General features: G+C 50.8%; 1 protein-coding gene across 1 annotated transcript in view; it reads right to left on the reverse strand.

Annotated features, from left to right (window-relative positions):
* Positions 1-2,269, reverse strand: part of LOC142769155 (uncharacterized) — a 45,332-nt gene extending 43,063 nt beyond the window's left edge. The window contains exon 1 of the mRNA XM_075872110.1: positions 1,904-2,269. The gene's annotated coding sequence lies outside the window, so the exon portion shown is untranslated. The remainder of the gene's footprint in view (positions 1-1,903) is intronic.
* Between the last annotated feature and the right edge of the window lie 13,720 nt (positions 2,270-15,989).

The following is a 15,989-nucleotide window of genomic DNA, read 5'->3' on the forward strand; positions in this document are numbered from 1 at the left end:
AAAAAAATACCATTTGCAATCGTTATATACGTGCAACGTCATCATGGTTGCAGCGATGGCGACTTTGATAACAAGTTATTAAACATTACACCGGCGCTTCGTTACGCAAGTGCCATCTCGCTTTGAAGTCAATTGTATTTCCATTGGTTATTTGACTTTTGTAGCAGTCTGATAACCGTTACATTTTCCCCTATCACTGAGCAACCTATAATTGAGCATTGGGCGAACCCGGAAAAACACGCCAAGAAAAGTTACGCATGATATTCACATATTCACATGGTGAATTGCACATCTTTTGAATAATATTTAGGCGTGTGATCTTTCGTGCATGCCCGAGGCCACGTCAGACCATAAGCTAATCATAAAGCGCCATTTTAGCTGACGTTCCTCCTAGGGCAAGAATCTCCAAAGAAGAAAACTGAAAGAAGAAGAACTCGTCAATCCAGCTTGTAGAGCTTCACTTAAAGGGCCCTGGCCAGTGTCTCGAAACACGCACACACACACAAAAAAACGAGCACATTGTTCTCTCCTGGCGTTTCTAGTCTCTTTTGCGCACTTCGTGACGTAGACTGTATATATAGTTCCCGTGACGTCTCAAGTGCACATGCTCTCAAATGGCCCATACTAATGTTACATAGAAGAATATTTTCAGGCCTGCATGCTCACTGCCACCGTGACGTCACTTGTTTTGCCAGAGCGAGCGCGCGTACGGAAGGCTGTGAATCCATCGCCGCCATCGTCTCACGTTAAAAGTTAAAGCATTGACGACGAGTTTTACATGCTTAACACCTCTATTTGCAATTTGGGTAAAGTAAGGTTGCTACTTTAAGTATTTTATTGCATTTGAAAGCGTTTAGAGGTTCAAATGTGAGCCATTTCTTCCAGAAAAAAAATTCAAAGATGGCGCTATCGAGCGTACGGTCGATCTAGAGAAGCAAAACTTGAAGGACCGACGAAGTGGCGAAGTAAATAAGGTAATTTTACTTATTCTTTATTTACAAACACACGCACGCACACACACAATACATAGAATCTGTAGAGAAAGTGTTCCTACTAATTTGCAATATTTCTGCAGTTTTATTTGTACTCTTTTCAACATCTGTCTTTATAGACATAAACTTATGGAGGAGAGTGTGTGCTGCTGTCACATGTATGTTATCTAGCACAATATCAGGATAATGATCATTGCGAGAGAAATCAAGATCCTTCGTTTGACCAACATTTCTCGTGACTGTGACCTACACAATGAGCGGCGTCTCCTCTTTTGCTCTGGTCCCTCTTACAGTGGTGCGTAGTCAGTCATATAACATAGAGCCTGTAAAAAAATGTTATTACTTGGTTCATAGGACACCGTGTAGCCCCCGTGCACGCTTGTACTGTAGTTCTGGTTCTTTGATCGATCCATTTTCGGTAGTGGTTCCTAAATATTCTAGCATGAAGTAGAGCTCACAAACCTGAAAACTAATTATGAAAGCGCTTTACTATAGGTGTCTACATGCTTCTAAATTTCGAATAAACATATAAGGCTACGGTGCTGACAAGACTGGCACAAAAATATAATACTGAAAAAGTATAATAGTGGTGCGAACATCGGCAAGAAAAGGTATGCAAAAAACTGATGCACTAAAGAATGCAAGAGGATTCCTTCCGATTTTCTAAACCAATTGAACAGGCGTAAGACAACGAGTTCGCGGCGCTAACCGCCAAAGGAAAATGATTACCGACCCTGAAAGAAAAACGCCTGTTCTTAAAACGTACTGCCACGTGCGTTTATTATTTCATGCCAGGGCTTACAGCAACAAGTCAGGAGCACACGTGACACCTTTATATTAGAGCACGAACTGAACATGGTGGAATGGGGTCATTCGAACGACTCAGAAATATGAAGCATGGACACACCTACCTTCGGGTCACAAAGAAAATGGGTGTCGATGTTGGCTTCACAAACAACACACTCCTACTTCGTTCTTCGGTTGCCTTTAGAAAAGGTGGACAATCGTAACTTTGGCTCCTTTGCTGCGACAATTCGTCACGCAGCATTGCCCAACCATTCGGATCCGCAGTCGCACAGATTGTGAATATGCAGTGCATAAAATGCATCACCTAACCACGCTGTTTAACGGACACAGGAAAAGATGGTCTTCTTGAGTCAACAAGAACGCCAGCATGCCATTAAAACGTTCATCGGGCTTGATAATTCATGTTTGTCGAGCGACGAGAGAGGGCGTAGGCTCATCTGTGCCAAGGTATATGTAAACTGGTAGCGTCACATTCATAGAAGGAATGCGTTCAGTAAATGGTGGCTCGTTGACATTGTCCCCATCTACGCGAAGAGGGGACAACCTACAGCAAGCAAAAAATAAAAAAAAATCATTGCGGCGTCGCATTCTAAAGCGGTAGCGACATCGCGCGTTTGCCCTACATGGCGCGAAATTGAAATTTTTCCTAATTGCTGATTTTTCACGTGCTTCAAATAATACACAAATTTGATGCACCTTGTGCTTCGCCAATTGAATGCGGGACAAAGAGTAAACAAAAACCCGAGGATTGGGAAGGCAAAGTTGCTTTATTAGCAAACAGACGTACTTACACTATGCAGAAGAAACTTCGCAATGGCAAGTGTGGCACAACTGTTCACGAGCACAATAGCATAATGGTTCGAAAACTTGCGTTGCTTAATCGTCCAAAACCGCTGCACCGAGGCAGTACCTTTGAAAACGCAGCTAAGACAGCCGTAGATTACAGCGTCTGGTTGCTTCACAGCGTCGTGTCCGCTGTCACCAAAGGAGGGCACGCCGGCTGTGCGCCAGCGAAAGCAGTTGGCAGTCACAGGAGCGGCTATCTACACATTCTACGAGCTAGTTGAGCTCTGAAATGTCACACCAGTAAACAACACATGAAAAATAGGTAAACCGCTGAAGGTACGCACGCACCACGGAAAAGTGAGCGATGACTCGTCGATTCGGCAATACGCCGAACCAAAGAGTAAGCCGAAGAAAACACAAGCTCTGATAGCAGATTGCTTAAATACGCCCCACTCTCCTCCCTCGTTTATAGCACAGGAGGAAAAATTGAGGCAAATTGAACCAGGTGTGCGATACACCGTGAAGTAATTTTATAGTTAACTTTGACACATAAAAAGTACGCCAATTGGACAAAAAATTCATATTGAGCTTTAGTCTTGGTTATTCATCTCCTCTTCACCTAGTCGCACTTCGATAGTTCGATCGTCGGTTGGCGTCGATATCTGCGGCAACAGGTTTTCGACGCTTTTCGTTCCACGTTTCGCGACCCATGTAAATTGACGATGTCTGTACAGCGAAACGTGCCGGCCTAAATGAAGTGACGTCAGAGCCCACGACAGATATAGTAGGCGGGCCTGAAATTATCCAGGCGACATTACCCATACGCGCAATAGAGAAAACGTTATTTGTCTCCTGCACTGCTTTACCATGAAGCCGACTATCCGTTCTTACTCGTATCACGCGACTGCCATGAGGTGAACCGCTTTCAATTCTTTTAGTGCGTTTATGAGTGCGCAAGCAACAATAAGAGAGTGTAGTCGATAAGCACGAATTCCTAATAGGCAGGAGCACTTATCGCCTATGTTATTTCCACACCTTTGGGAAATGGGTGGCAAGGATAACAAAAGACTGGTTTGAAGCGTAGAGAAGGTATGGAGGAAGCCACACTCTCGTAATTGAACGTGGGGTTCGGCCTTCTAAAGCCACAAAAAAAAATCAGCATAGGCAATTGCTTGTCTGCTTTTACGCATGGAACCTTAAAGCGTAGGATGTGTAGTTTTTCGTTAAATTCGAATCTCCTTAGGGTCGAGCCTTGCCTATCCGATGTCCTTTATACTGGCTTGCACACGCTGGGAGCACCAGCCTCGAGAGTGCCGATCGTAAGTAGAAGAGGAGAACGATGGTCGCGGTTGGGCACGTTGCACGCTTTTTTTAAAGACGGTAGTCTTTCTTAGAGACATTCGACGAAAAAAAAAATTGGTCCGTCTGTGTGTCTGTCTGTCTGTCTGTCTGTCAGTACAAGGGGAAGTTTATTAACTTCAAACAAGAAAGGAGCACAAGATACACAAGGTGGCATATCGCTTGGTTTATACAGCACTCAAGAATACATTCTGTGTATGCCTATACACAGTCAAGAAATGGAAGAGACCAATAAATAGAACAAACTACCTATGTACATTTATATACAAGAAAGCATACCAATAAACCAAGACTTGGCTTATTTCCATCAATATATGTTTACATCCCTACAAATGCAGCCAGTAACATTGACACAATGAAACCCAATGCACATGTACATATATTGGGTGCACGTTAAAGAACCCCAGGTCGTCGAAATTTCCGGAGGCCTTCACTACGGCGTCTCCCACAATCATAGGGTGGTTTTGGGACGTTAAACCTCACATATCAATCAATCACATGTACATATATACCTTCCCAGAAAGTGTGCGTGCGCTCTGTGATAATAATGGGCGAGACCCATTACAAATATCAAAATGAAATACACACTGTCGTGGCAGAGCCGGGAAAGGAGAAGGGTGGCCACCTCAACAATATATAAACACGTGGGAGGGGAGGTACACACGTACTCAAATTTACTAGGTAACTTGTGCGGTAGCAGAAGCAGGGGGGTGTAGGGATGGGAAGCAAGCTAGATTGCTCGCAAAGAAACACTGTGCATCGTTATGAACGACTCCTCCTTCCCCCCCCCCCCTTAAAAATAGGGGGGGGGGGCTTTCTGCCATTGGTTAAGCAGGAAGGCTGGGAGGAAAACGAGGACGGGGTTTTCTCCTTAATAATTGCCCGCTGGGCGTGGAATCAGGGCCGTAATATCGGAGACATACGCGTGGGGAATCCCCAGAGCAGGGGGGGCGGCAGTAGGGACTGACTAAAAGGAGGTGACAGGGAGGCGCAACTTGCCTCTTTGTATTAGGAAAAACCTCGTATGCCAGCGGCGAAGAAACTTGTCTTCACCGCTGGATTCGAGTTGCTCAGAAAGATACCGCCATAGCATCTGGCGAATCCTGGCCGCTGATGGGAAGGCCGCTCGTGCCGGCTTGCGCCTTACTTCAGCCAGGCTGCGCCGCTTGCAAAGTACAAATAGTGTGCATACAATAACCAGCTTGGCGAAAGAGCCCATATTCCTGTGGAGGGCTGGAGTGGGGTGGATACGAAATTCCCTCGCGATTATTTGCCACACTGGCTTGGCTGTGGGGCACTCGTACAGGGCATGTGCCAAGGTTTCTTCCGAACGACAGTTAGGGCAAGTAGGAGAAGGGACAATGCCTAGCCTTTGTAAACACTGACGGGCTGGGAGGACGTCCCAATTCTTGTGCGGGTTCGGGGATTCCTCGCCCGTCGCTGCGCTCTTTTTTTTCCATTTCTTCGACCGCCTGTTTTCCTCCGGCGTGATCTGGTGTCGCACTATCTCTTCTGTGATGTGGGCCGGCACGGTGTCGTCAACATCGCAGTCGGGACGTCGTTCTCCATCATGCGCTTCGTGTTAGCGGCGACCTTTTAAAAACGCGATGGCACTTCTGAGAGCGAAGCAAGGGGTAAGTCCACGTCTAGAAAAGCGGCGTTCGTGCTGCTCCAGTACCGCATGATGTTCTTCCTCATATAGCCAGTTGTTTTGAACAGTGTCCTTGCAGTTTTCAGTGCAAGCACTTTGCTGGTTGAAAGCACGTGGGTCAGGCAGAGGCCGCCCTCATCCGCCGAAAGGTAGAGGGGAGTGCGGCGGATGGGCGCAGGTTTACCTTCCCAAAGGAAGGCGCCAATCATTCTCGTGAGCTGCGCCACCGTCTTGTTGGGCATCACGGCTACACGACTGGCGTAATACGCGCAGGCACAGATGGTAGTCGTTGCCGCTAAGGCCTTTTCGCGTAATGTGAGGTTTTGGGGTTTCAGGTTCTTTATTGCCATTTGTGCCCGCTCCAGCGCCCGCTGCCATGTAGTTTCCACCACGCCGCCACTGCCAAAATATATGCCGACCACCTTGACAGCCTCTACCACAGCCCGCTCAAAGCTCTACGGGGGAAGGCAACAAAAGGCACAGCTTTGCACTTCTCCATGTTTAGCTGAGCGCCCGAGGCGTTAGCGTATGGCTTGAACGTCTGCCAAAAGGCCTGTAAACTGGCTGGGTCCCTTATAAAAAGCGAGAGATCGTCAGCGTAGGCCAAGACTTTAATCTCTGCCTCAACTGTCAACGTGAAGCCTCTTATGCGTTTGTTGCGGTGAATGTTTGTTAGCAGGGGCTCCAGCGTAAGGATGAAGAGGGTGGGCTCGTGTGGGCACCCCTGCGGAATTCCTCTCGCATATCTGAATGCGGGCGATGGGTCGCCATTGACCACTACGCGGCAAGTCAAGTGGCTGTAACGAAGGACTATAATGTCGACGAATTGCCCCATGAACCCAAACTGGCGGAGAACTTGAAAGATGTACCCGTGTTTGGCTTTGTCAAATGCCTTCGCTTGGTCTAGCGATATGAAAGCACCCGACAGAGACTTCGTTGACATGTACTCAAATGTATCCCTAGTGACCGTCAAATTGGCAAATATGGATCGGCCCGGGACAGCGCAGGACTGGTGCGGTGCAACCACGTCCTATAAGAGAGGTATAAGTCGAGTGTTTAGAGGTGAAGCCATGATTTTATAGTCTACATTTAGTGGCGCTACTGGCCGCCAGGCTGACAGCTCCTCCTGCTGGGGGCCCTCCTTAAGAAGAAGCACGATCCTCCCCTCACCGAAGGATGGAGGTTTCTGGCGTTGCGTGATCACCATATTTGCCATAAAAGCAGTACGCCCCTCAGGACATTGAAAAAGGTGGAGTAGAATTGGGCTGTGAGGCCGTCTGAGCGTGGGTCAAAGTTCGGGGTCATGCTCGTAATCACGAACTTCACTTCTTCCTCTGACGCCTCGTTGTCTAACATTTCGGTCTTTTCCCGTGCTAAGCGAGTGAGATTCTGGCAAATCTCTCCAGCTTGTCGCTTCGTGTCCGCTGCGCTGGTATGGTCTGCTTGCCCGAAGAGGGCAGCGTAGTAGTTATAAAAAGATATCCTAATCTCGTCCGAATTTATAGCGAATGAGCCATCTGCGCGCTTCACCCGCGTGATTCGGATCTGGCCGTTCCCGGTTGATTCGCTGGGGTCTGCCGCGAGCCAGTTAGATGATTCGTCCCACTTTCTGGGCAATCTGAGCGCACGTTTCTGGAGCAGACGGGTGTACTCGGCCTCCAATGATTCGAGGTAACCTCGCGTGCAAGCCGTCAGGGTTTCCGACCCTCTAATAATGCGGATTCTGCGCAGGATCTCGTTGAGCTGTTCTGTGATGCGGCGCTTCCTGGCTCTCCTTTCCTCCTGGAGGATTCTCCTCCACTCTGCTTTTAAAGCATACCAGGAATCCGGCGTTACATCGAAGACAATTGCCACGGAAGCTTGAAGGCGCACCCTGATGTGCTCAGTGCTGATCTCGTCTCGAAGGAGGGCTGAGTCGAGCCGCCAGCCATGGTCGTCGCTACGGGTTCTGGAGAATCCCTTCAGAGTGGTGACGAGAGGAAAGTTGTCGGAACGTCCCGCTAATTCAGCCGGTGGAGATACGACCTCACACACCGGAACCGAAGAGAGTAAAAAATCGGGCACGTACTTCCGGTCTATTTGAGACGCGCTTAGTTGTGAGGCGCGTGTCGAGACAAAAAGGTCTCCATGCGCGTGCAGCCAGACGTCTGTTAGACGCAGGTGCTTCAAGACCACGACCAACTCCCTTGCGTGGTATGTGGACTTTCCCCGGCCCGGTCCCCTGATGTTTCTCTGAGAGTCGATAACACAGTTAAAATCTCCCAGTAGTACTTGCGGGAGAGGATCTGCAAGAGTTAGGTGTAACTCTGGGTAGAAATTATCAGTGGACTTCCTCGTGACCGGAGCGTATACGTTTACAAAATGACATCGTTTTCCGTTGACATAAATGTCGCACATTAGTGATCTGCCATTTGCGCCGAAGGTTCAGAAAGCCTTCTGACGGAAGCGGCCCGTCATGAAGATCACCCCAACACCACAGGCCCTCGCGTTAGTCAAGGAGAAAAAGGCATCAACCTGGAAATCTTGCTTAAATTTAGCCACCTCTAGCGGGTACCCAAAGTTAGTTTTTTGGATAAACAAGACGTCGATCCCCTCGGCTTGGGCAAACGCTAAAATGTCGCGTTGTTTGGCCCTATCTCAGGAGCCGCGGATGTTCCAGGTGGCAAACCTAAACTGTGACATGGCCTAATACTGTGTGGGGGGAAGGGGGTCGTTGATTTGGCGTGGTAGGAGGGCAGCGGGCGCTATAAGGCGCATCCCTCCGGAGACCCAAGGAATGCGAAAAGGGAAAAAAAACTCCCAAGCATTTCCCCGAGGGTGAACATGGTTAAGTGCGAAGACACGGGGTGATGCTATGAGGGGTACTTAATAATTCGCACTACTATATTTATTATTCACACTATGGTGCCTTTATGGTGTAATGGTTCCTGGGAATCGCAATTTGATCACACGGGAGAGTTTACGTTAACTTACTGGCAAATGCTAACGAATTTTAACTTTACTCCCCCTCACGGCCCACTCTCGACGGGAGACTGAGAGAAAAGGCGGGCGCTCGAGAGAGAGGGGTGCACGCGCAGCTGCAGCGAGCGAGGAGAGCGGAGGAGCGAGTGAAAGGGGAGGGGGTATAAGGCGCATTACTGACCCCGATATCCGCGTCGCGTCCGTGGTTTATTCGGTAGAGCGTCGCGCTGCGGCCCGTCAAGTCCTCTTCCTTTTAAAGATAGAGAGAAGACTGCGGACGTCGCCGACGGCGGTGGATGGTTTGGGGTCGCTTATAAAGTGTATTCACACTTTATAAGTGTATTCACACTTTATAGAGGCTAAGCGGCTCATCCGGCAGCTGCAAAATGTAAACATCAATATGGCCATTGCCGTGGCTTCAGCGAATAAAATGAGTAGAGAGGGTGAGCGGAGTGGGTGCCATTGATAGCAGGAAACGGAGCGCGTTTATATCTAGTCGGGTTTGACCGCGCTAGGCATGGGCGAGATAGATTCCGGCTGAAAGAGCGGCGCCGAAACGCGCGTGCCTCAGGCAGCAACCATGAACGGGCTCGGAGGAGAGGAGGGTGGCGTGGGCGGTTGCGCGCGGCCGAGTGTGCCCGTAAAGATTGAGTCCGTGACGTTTGATTGATATGTGCGATTTAACGTCCCAAAACCACCGTATGAATATGAGAGACGCCGTAGTGGAGGCCTCTGGAAATTTCGACCACCTGGGGTTCTTTAACGTGCACGCAAATCTGAGCACACGGGCCTACAACATTTCCGCCTCCATCGGAAATGCAGCCGCCTCAGCCGGGATTCGAACCCGCGGTGTGCGGGTCAGCAGCCGAGTACCTTAGCCACTAGACCACCGCGGCGGGGCAGCCCGTGACGCCCATGTTTATTTACAGCCCTTACGGGCCGTAGCGGGCAAAAGAAACAGAAGAGAGGGGAGAAAGAAGAAAGGCGAGTTGACGCCTGTCATGGTCACGCTGCTTTGTCACCTGAAGCAGTGGGGAGGCCGTCGCCTACCAAGCCCTTACGTGACTTCTTGGGATTCTTGCGGCGGGCTGCGTCACAGTCACTACAACCCTCGAGTGGTTTGAGCGGCGTCCGGCCCTCTCGGCGCTCTCTGCTCGCCCCGTATTCTCGGGTTTTGTGCCGTCCATTGGCCTTCGTCGCGAACGGGATCAGTGCCGTTTTTCGAGACCGGGCCCATACATGATTTCAGAAGTTTCTTCGCGTGAGCCGGCGTCTGCAGCGGCGAGGAGACTGGGGCCTGGGGCCGTTGAAGGGATCTCGGACGGAAGAACATAGTGGCTGGGCCTTTGGATGGGGTGTCATCAAAGCTCGCCTCGCAACTAGGTCCGCGTTGTAGCGGAGGAAAGTCGCGGTCCTTGGTGCTCAGTGCCGCTTGCCCCACTTCGTCACTTTTCGCCTCTCTCTCGAAAAAGTCCTGCCCCTCGCTCGCGGAGGTTTTCACCACCCAGGCGTCGCGCGACGAGTCGGGGGAGCAGGTTGTCGAGTCACTGCCCGTTGTAAAGTCACCGAGCACTACGGCACTGATCGAATCTTTCGCGCTCTCAGAACGCTCCACTGTAGACGAAAGATGGTTCGGGTCTGCTTCAAAGGAGTCGCTAGCGCTGGAGGGCTCAGTGCCACGCCCGTGAATCGCTATACCCTAAGCGAGTGGGGGGGACTTTGGTCGCAGGACCTGTAAGTTCGTGCTTGTGTGCCGCCCGTCTGACAAGACCGAGCCGCGTGGGCGATCGTGCCCGTCAGCGGACCCCTGCTCCGTCAAAAGACCACGTGCCGCCGCGACGTAAGATCGTCTACGGAAGCAATCACGGGTACCATGCTTGCCCCCGCACCTCCTGCACTCAGCCTCACACTCCTCAGTGTCGCGGCCGAAGGTGCCGCACCGCCTACCGTAGGGAGTCGAGCAGGCCGAAGCCGTGTGTCCCACTTCACTACAGCGCGCGCACACTCGCCGCATGCCGCGGTACTCCATCATGATCCGGTGCCCCGCCACGGTTAGGAAGTTGGGCACTGGTTTACTCATCTCGATGCGGATGACGCGGGCACCATTTCACTTCGTCTGGCGATTAGTCACAGTCGTAAAGACCACGTTCTTGACTTTACCATACTATGCGAGTGCACTGGTCAAGGGGTCGTCTGGGAGATAGGCTGGGTACCGAAAAACATTCACAAAGATAACCGGAGGCCCTACAGCCTCCACCGTGACTTTTTGGTTGTTAACAACAAAACCTTCGCTGACCATTAACTTAGTTGCCGGAGCGGCATTACCAGTACATACAAGAAAATGTGAGCCTCCCATGTGCTTGAGCACGTGCACGCTATCATCTCCGGCCACGCGCTCGACTGCGTCAATAAGGTCATCTATTGACAAATCGCCATCAGGTGTGTTAAAAAAACAGTTCTCCCTCACCGGGAGGCTCATTTGTGCGGCCATTGCTGGAGGCGTAGCCGGTTGCTCCTCCGAAAAAGGACTGGGGGGGGGGGGGGCGTGTCTAGTTAGTGGTTGGAGCGCAGCTTCGCCGCGCACTGGTAGACTGGTTCAGCAGGCTTTGGATCCTGGGACCCGCAATTGGTGGTAGGCGGCAGAGCAGGGGACTCCGGGTGTGTGGGTGGAAACCGGGCTCCGCTCGCCTCCTGGCATAGGGTGGTGGTCACCGGCCGGGGGAAGGGCCCGTGACCCAAGGGCTGCAGGCGCACGCACTCCAGGTGGGTTGGTGCTGTCGCGGGGACGTTCAGCTTTCCGGCGGTTGACGCCCCTTGGGGGGGGGGGAGGAATGTCGGCGTGACGTGACCCTGAGTCTCGAGCGAGGACTTAAGCCACCGGCTTACTCGACACCTTCATCTTAGCCGTTTAAAAGGCCGAGAGGCTGGACATTCGTCTATTTGTCCGCCCTAACGATACCTCGAACGGCACCACACGGCCAACCCCATCCGTTGCGCCCACCAATATTGCTGAAGGTTTAGCGGTCGTAGTTGTGCGATTGTCAATTAAAAATGCAAATATTGCGCATATCTAAGGCGTCATAACAACACGCCTATGTTTTGTAAGTCTGCCTTTATAATAAAGAGGCACACACAATTAACTCTAAGAGGTGTAGCGTTTAACGCGCTGCGCTCACAGTGCAATGCGATGCTCAAATAGGTGTTTCCAACGCTTTGCTACGACGGCATGGTGGTGGCACCTGCCCGTCCCTTTGCATACTACACCTTATCACTTCCAAAACTGGCGCGCATCTTCCTCCGCGGTCATGCATGTCTTCGTTTTCGAAGATAACTGCCACATGGCACTCGAGTCTAACGTACCTGGATGCGCTTGTTCGTCTCCGTAACACGCTCGAGGCATTCTAACGCCGCGCCTTCAGAATACCATTCACCAATTTTCTTGCACAGAACATCAAATAAAAGCTTTGTTCACTTTCTCCAGACGCAAGACTATGGTCCTTCGTCGACATTTACAGTGTACAATGTAGATTTTGGCCATTTTTTTCGCTGCGGTGGCCCTGGCACTTTAAAACGCGCTCGCACCCGGGTTTTCTCTCATGGCCATGGAGTGCACTTTGTTATGAATGAACACTACGGCGCGCAGCGTGGCTACGCGGCTACGCAGTCCAGAGTTTCACTTCAGTATGGCAGCGCAGACAGGCGAATCTAGACTTGCGGGCTCGTGAGGCTGCAGCAGAAGGGCAGCACCGGCATGCCGACCTGGATCTAAGGGCTCACAAAGTTGCAGCGGAACCGAAATGTCGTCGTCTGAAATTTCGAGTTCGATTGCCGACAAGGACCCTTAGGTTTAGATTTCTCGATAAGAGAGACGATCACAATGAAAATAAAACGCCGCCCACATCTTATCACCATATGGGCATTGTGATTAAGAAACAGCTTTGTATTTACTGTACGCATGTGTTTTTCCGTCTTTTCATGATAAAGTGCGCAATGTAAGGGGGGTAATTGATCTTCCTGAACATAACCTTCTCGCCGTCATTCATATGGTGGATATGGTGGGATTTTTTATTTGTCTTTCCTATGTGAACATGGTAGAAAAAGCAAATAGTAGCACAGTTTCTAGATGAAAAAAATTATTGTATGTTAGACGTTTAAAACGACAGAATTTCGAAAATAGTGGGTTAGCACTTCCTTAGCTTTGATCTAATAGTGAAATTAAAAGAAAATTACCCACACCTGTGCATAAAATAGAGAATGAATAACGCACGGAAAAACAACTGAAGATACGCTCAAACTTTTTTTCTCGTAGGTCGAACGAGCTCGTTTTATTAGGCAGTGCTCACATTGCTTTCTTCGCCCTCTCTGATGACTGATACGTCGGGTCTAATGTCCCAAAACCACCATATTGTCACGGGGTCGTGACGTGGCCGAAGACAGGAGACTTCGTGTTGGGGTTTAACTGTTTATTTGGGCGAACCTGTGCCCGGTAAAGGGAAAGTCCAATTACAGCAGCAGTCTCGCACAGATAGCAGTCTCGGACTGATAGCGGCGAACGGAGCGTCGGCCTTCGATCAACAACTGACAAGCGTCGAAGCGCGTCGGCATTTATACTCTTGCCGTCGAATGTTCTAGCGTTATCGCTGGCGGTGGCGTAGCTTCCAGAACAATCTGTACCGTTCGCACAGTGGGCGTGATCTTATCGAAATGATCTACTACAGTCCGGAACCTTCTAGAAAACTGCAGGCGCGGTTTGCGCTAAGAATTGTGTGGTGTTTTGGGACGATAACAAAAACTTGGGAAATGGAACGTGGCATTGCCCCCCTCTGAAAAAGGCATCGTCCCGATGCTCTAACTAAAGATGAAAGTACAATAATAATGCAAGAAAGTACAATGAATAAATTCCGATACAACAATAATACAAAAAAAAACACTGGTTCAGTTTGTTAACGCGCATGAAACGGCTTGAGGCGCGCGACATGGACGACTTCAGGTCGCGATCGGCGTCGTTGAGAGTTCGTGATGCCGTCGGGGACAACCTCGTAATCAAGTGGGCCGAGACGTCGAACCACCTTGTACGGTCCGAAGTACCGTCGCAGAAGCTTTTCACTTAGTTCACGTCGGCGTATCGGCGTCCACACCCAAACACGTTCACCGGGCTGGTATTCCACGAAGCGTCGTCGAAGGTTGTAACGGTGGCTGTCGGTCGTCTGTTGATTCTTGATACGGAGACGCGCAAGTTGTCGGGCTTCTTCGGCTCGTTGAAGGTACTCGCTCACATCGAGGTTTTCTTCGTCGGTGACGTTGGGTAACATGGCATCGAGCGTCGTTGCCGGGCTCCTACCGTAGACCAATTTGTATGGAGATATCTGCGTCGTCTCCTGCGCCGCCGTGTTGTATGCGAAGGTCACATACGGAAGAACGGAGTCCCACGTCTTGTGTTCGACATCTACGTACATTGACAGCATGTCGGCGATCGTCTTGTTAAGCCGCTCGGTGAGGCCGTTGGTCTGTGGGTGGTACGCTGTCGTCCGGCGGTGGTTTGTTTGGCTGTATGCCAAGATCGCTTGAGTTAAGTCGGCAGTGAATGCCGTTCCTCTGTCGGTGATAAGGACCTCCGGGGCGCCGTGACGTAGGACGATATTTTCGACGAAGAACTTAGCTACCTCGGATGCACTGCCTTTTGGCAGGGCTTTTGTTTCGGCGTAGCGGGTGAGGTAGTCGGTAGCTACCACGATCCACTTGTTTCCGAAAGCCGACGTCGGGAACGGCCCCAGTAGGTCCATACCAATCTGCTGGAAAGGTCGGCAAGGTGGATCAATTGGCTGCAGAAGTCCCGCTGTCCTTGTCGGCGGTGTCTTGCGTCGCTGACAGTCCCGGCATGTTCTCACATAACGGGTGACGTCGGTGGTAAGACGTGGCCAGTAGTACCTTTCTTGTATCCTCGCGAGCGTGCGAGAAACACCGAGGTGCCCTGCCGTCGGATCGTTGTGCAGGGCCTGCAGGAGTTCTGGTCGCAGAGCTGAAGGCACCACAAGGAGGTACTTAGCTCGAAGCGGTGAAAAGTTTTTCTTTTGTAGAAGACCGTTCCGTAGAAAGAACGACGCAAGTGCGCGCTTGAATACCTTCGGGACTTCGGCGGTCCTGCCTTCGAGGTATTCTATTAGGGCCTTAAGTTCCGGGTCAGCCCTCTGTCGTTCAGCGAAGTCGTCGGTAGTTATCGTTCCTAAGAAGTAGTCGTCATCCGGGTCGTCGGGTAGCGGTTGGTCGACAGGCGCACGAGAGAGACAGTCGGCGTCGGAGTGTTTTTTGCCAAACTTGTAAATGACAGTAATGTCATATTCTTGAAGTCTCAGGCTCCATCGTGCGAGGCGACCAGAAGGGTCCTTCAAGGTGGCTAGCCAACACTATGCGTGGTGGTCGCTCACAACTTTGAAGGGCCTGCCGTAGAGGTAGGGGCGAAATTTCGACGTAGCCCAGATGATGGCGAGGCACTCCTTTTCTGTTGTGGAATAATTTGCTTCTGCTTTGGATAGCGATCGGCTGGCGTAACTAATAACCCTTTCAAGTCCGTCAGCCCTCTGCACAAGAACGGCGCCAAGACCTACGCTGCTTGCGTCAGTATGTATTTCTGTCTCGGCGAATTCGTCGAAATGGGCAAGTAACGGAGGCGTCTGGAGGCGATGTTTTAGCTCCTGGAAAGCGTGTTCCTGCGGCGTTTCCCACTTAACCTCCACGTCGGCCTTGGTAAGGTTAGTGAGAGGATCGGCGATGCGGGCGAAGTTTTTCACGAACCGCCTATAATAGGCACACAGGCCCAGAAATCGGCGCACTGCTTTCTTGTCAGTGGGCGGCGGGAAGTCGGCGATGGCGGTTGTTTTTCGTGGATCGGGACGAACTCCAGACTTGCTGATAACGTGCCCCAGGAACAAGAGCTCCTCATACGCAAATCTGCACTTTTCTGGCTTCAGTGCGAGTCCGGAAGTCTTGATGGCTTGGAGTACAGCTTCAAGGCGCCGAAGATGCTCGTCGAAACTCGAGGAAAACACGACGACGTCGTCCAAGTACACAAGGCAAGTCTGCCACTTCAATCCTGCCAGTACTGTATCCATAACGCGTTGAAAAGTTGCAGGCGCTGAGCAAAGGCCGAAGGGCATCACCTTAAACTCGAAGAGGCCGTCCGGTGTTATAAACGCCGTCTTCTCTCGGTCTCTTTCGTCGACTTCGATTTGCCAATAGCCAGTCTTGAGGTCCATTGACGAAAAGTACTTGGCGTTATGGAGCCGATCAAGTGCGTCGTCTATTCGTGGGAGAGGATACACGTCCTTTCTTGTGATTTTGTTCAGGCGGCGATAATCGACGCAGAAACGTAGGGTCCCATCCTTTTTCTTCACTACCACCACGGGGGATGCCCATGGACTCTTGGACGGCTGGAT

Source organism: Rhipicephalus microplus, chromosome 8, assembly GCF_043290135.1.
Source record: "Rhipicephalus microplus isolate Deutch F79 chromosome 8, USDA_Rmic, whole genome shotgun sequence".
In the NCBI taxonomy this organism is placed as follows: domain Eukaryota; kingdom Metazoa; phylum Arthropoda; class Arachnida; order Ixodida; family Ixodidae; genus Rhipicephalus; species Rhipicephalus microplus.